Here is a 4,169-nt window from a genome sequence, read left to right as displayed (position 1 = left end):
TAGGGAAAAGCTTCATTTGAGAGCTCAACATTCTGGTTGGCTGGAACTCAATGGAATAACATTGTTATTCTGTTGATATTTTAATCATCTCCCCTGTCATCCCATTACTTTTCTTCTGCCCTTCTCCCCGTGTTATTAAATGTTTTACTGGTTATGTCACTGCTTCCTATCAACCTGTCCACCACCTCAGTGTTTGTGCAGAATTCTTTATCTTGAGTTACACAGCTTTACAACAGAGTTAAATTTTCTGGAACATTAAATTGAAAGCAATGGACAAAAACCATAAAGAGGCAAAGAGAGTCAGTAAAGCAGCGATCAAATGAGGAGAGGGTTGTTGGAAACAGCCAGAATCACTAACCCAGATTCTCTAAATAAGGAACGGAGTCTCTCCCCCAAGCCATCCCCACCCCCGCCCCTCTGTCCTGTTGTTTTGCTTAATTATTAGCAGGTAGGCCAGATCTTGACTGGGCATTAAATAGGATGCTGTAATGTGACATAAATGTCCATGCTAATAGAGAGAACTATCAGCAGTAAAAATATGGAGAGTGAATATTATGCAAAAGCCATAGCAAACTATCACTGGCTCATAAATTCGTCTCATTCTCCCGGAAATATATATTAGGGCTTTTATCGTTACATTCATCGGATCAGATAGAGCCAGGTGAATAGCCAGAGTACAACTAAAGGGGCTGTGAGTGCCCTCATGAAAGAATTCACCTCATTTCTCAGGGCTGTGAGTGAATGAAAATAAGAAATTACAATGGGAAATCACAGTGCCGTCCTCACTCTGGGCTAGGTTACAATGAAGACTACAATAATACATAATAAATATGCAGCAAACCGTGCCTGTGAACGGAGACGGTCCTTCGCCAGCACGTGGTACACATCCATCATGGCTTGTACAACAGGTCTGTGCTTCACACTGCGGGCGCAGCGCTCCCAGCCCGCAATTACAGGCGCGAGAATTTCCTGTGCATGGAGAAAAGGGAAGGAGACGTGCCTTTAATGAAACAGGCCCATAGATACTTGCTCTGTATGCAAACCTGTCCTGTGACCACACTGTCACCCTTGCCTCTGCAATGAATATTTATAAAGAAGCATCTGGAACAACTTCATTTCAGACCCAGGTTAATAAGGAAATAGGTTAGGTTTACATGGCCGAGCCTTGAGAATGTTAGGATGTCCAAGGCTATGATGACAGGGAGGCAACATGATTCTTGCTGTAACTTCAACACAGTTTTTTAAAAATAATAGTTTATTAATTCATACCTCATATAGACTTCTTCAGGCAGGGACAGTTTGCATCTTAACAAATTCACTTGGTTAAATATCAGGAAGGGAGGTGTGTGCTCCCATTAGCCATGAAAAAGGCTGGAGAGATTCCTGTCCACCAGAGTTCAGGTGGTGCAGAATCTCAGGTCTGTAACTGTCAGCAGCTTGCTGCCCAGAAGATAGCATATGGCATCCTCCGAGGATTGGCTACTTTTTTTTTTTCAATGTGTGAGTCAGTTGGTCATCTAGCTCCTGTGTGGGGTACTTCAAACAGCTGATCCCACCAACTTGAAGGTGGGGAAAACTCTTTGTCTTACTTTCTATCCCACTGGCTTAAGTAAGGCCACACTATTCTGTCTGTGGTGATTTTAACAGACTGCGTGTCCTGGCCTCACTGTCTCTGACATATGAAAGGGAACCTTTCAATCTGTCCACAGGGCACTCCAGAACCAAACAGGCACAGTTATATTTTCAGGTAACCAAACACGAACTTTTCTTGGATGGCATCTGAAATAAAAATAAATTGCAAATTCACTTTTCTTTCACTAACACTAAGAGATACCGGGAATGTCATCGATTCAAAATCAGCTCTGTTTAGGGCAAGAGAGCAAAATCTAAGAACCTTCTGGTTTTTAGTATAGGTCAAAATCTTGTAATCCAATTTTTAGAATCATATTTTCCTTCAATCTATTTTTTGGTTTCATTTTTATCAGAACGAGAGGGTGTCTACTGCAATTTTACTAACTATGATTCTCTGGACACTTAACATAGACCAAGGTCACAAATATATCAGACTTCTTGGTGTTCTTATCTTTCATGGTTCACAGACCTCATCTCTTCTTTGATCATCAGGGTTGCTCCCAAATTGAATCTGTTTTTCTCTCCCTTCTCTCTCTCCCGCCAACTATTTCATTCTGCTCCAAGAGGTTAATGCAATCATGGTTAGAGTGAACAGGAACCTAGTGAACCAAAGGATGATAAATGAGTAAATAAATTTCAAAGAAAAAAAATTTAAAGAGAGAAAACCAAATACCTAAAGAGGAAGATGAATCAAAATGTAGATCTGATAATCAAACTTGAGAATCATGTACACTTTTGAGTTAAAAAACAACAACAACAAATGCAGAAAAAAACTCCAAAGAGAAGGTTTAACCCCAAAGGGAAACTTTCAAAAAGAAATATTTTCACGGCATTTTATTGACAGCATTTTCAAGTTCACATTTATTCACAATGAAAATGCTAAACAAATACTAGGCTGGACTCAAAGTAGGACAACTGAATTCAGAAATAAGGAAACCCCCTCTCTTTCTGAACAGTGGGTGTGGTTTCATTAAAATGACTTCATTGAGTAACAAATAAATGATGTGATACAGAGTGACACCAAGGGGAAAAACACACACACATAAAATCTTCTTAATTATCCAGCTGCCTCCAAAGAGGCACAGGTTTGCCAAGAGTTTTCTGGAATCCAGTAGGTCTCCCAGACCTCCTGGTGTCCACTGTGAGGAGACCCAGTTTCCCAACATGATTTATCAGGGTTTATAGGACATCCCCACGTACAGAGCCACCCAGGTCCAATGAAAGGAAGAAGGCACAGAGACTGGGGTCTGTGTACTGTGTTCTGTCCTGGCTTACCCAGCACAAGGCTTCCCTAAGCTCCCAGCAGCTGTGCCTCAGTCAATGCCTTGTCAGCCAGCTCACAGCTCCTCACAGAACAGCAAGACAAGCATCTGCTCCAGCTGAGAAGGGATGGAAAATTTTTAAGAACGAGGATGGCAAGGCAGCAGAGGAACATTTTAATGACTAAGAGGAAAGGAAGGTACATGGGGCAAAAAAGGGGAAAGGTAAGAGAAGTAAGATGAATCACAGATGGAACAATCAGGGGAGAGTGACTCACTAGAGCCAGTCCAAAGGCTTCCTGAACCAAACCACAAAATGCAACAACAAGGTGCTATCCCTGAGTGAGACTCCCAGGCACCATGACACATCCTTTCTTTAAGCAGTGAACCTGGGTCAGGAGCTTTTGGCCTGAAGAGCTCCAGAAACCTTAACCCTGGAATTAAAACCAATGTCTGAAGGCCTCTGTTAATGTGCCATCGTGTATGAGTTATGGAGGGGGCTCAAATGTTCTGCCTGGGGCACCATATGTGCAATACTTATTAAAAGAGACAGCATTAAATGTGAAAACAGCAGGTTGGGTTTTTTTTCTTTTTAAGCTGAACAAGTACAAGGTATCACTATCACAATATTTAATAAGAACATGCCTGTCATTTTCCAGAGTTTGATTTGTTAAGAAATATGCAATCAATATCCGAAAGCAGCTTTCACTAAAAATTCTTCATCCAAAGAAAAGAGTGATCTTTTCAAAATGCAGATTGTATTAAAATCTACCCCTCCTCACCTCCTCTCTACTAGCATTTCTCTGCTTATCCTTCCACCGAAGGTTCCCGGAAGAGAGAACACTCCTTAACGGCTCTCTACCAGAACTCTGTTTTTCCTCAACTGTCAGACAGTTATCCCTATTCTTAGTTCCAGAGCCACTTTCTCAGAGAAGCACTACTTGACCTCTGTAACCCCAAGGGCACAGGCTCTCAGCACCCCATTTGTCTCTCCCTACTGCAATGAACACAATACAATTGATGTTTGAGTGATGTCTGGCTCCCTTTAAGATTCTAAGGTTCATGAGAGTAGGGTTTTACTCATCATTTATCTCAAAGCACAGAATAGTGTCAGACATATAGTAGATATTCAATAAATAATCGTGGAATGAATGAATAGAATGGATCCATCATTAGGAAGCTAGCTAGGATGGTTCTTCTCAAGAAGAAAAAATACCAAGTTTTTGAATTGTAGTTCCTCATTAAAGATTGATTCATTGATTAATTTACATTAGTATT

The 4,169-nt window shown here is 41.0% G+C and overlaps 1 long non-coding RNA gene across 1 annotated transcript in view; it reads right to left on the bottom strand.

Moving 5' to 3' along the window:
* Window positions 1-614: 614 nt before the first annotated feature.
* The window catches only part of LOC107182114, a 68,451-nt gene continuing 64,896 nt past the window's right edge, over window positions 615-4,169 (bottom strand). Inside the window, exons 2-3 of the long non-coding RNA XR_001512835.1 lie at window positions 2,102-2,231; window positions 615-969 (exon numbers count right to left, since the gene is read on the bottom strand). This is a non-coding gene — a long non-coding RNA (uncharacterized LOC107182114). The remainder of the gene's footprint in view (window positions 970-2,101; window positions 2,232-4,169) is intronic.

Source organism: Myotis davidii, unplaced genomic scaffold (assembly GCF_000327345.1).
Source record: "Myotis davidii unplaced genomic scaffold, ASM32734v1 scaffold13, whole genome shotgun sequence".
Taxonomy (NCBI): Eukaryota; Metazoa; Chordata; class Mammalia; order Chiroptera; family Vespertilionidae; genus Myotis; species Myotis davidii.
This window is presented reverse-complemented; position numbering and strand designations above follow the sequence as displayed.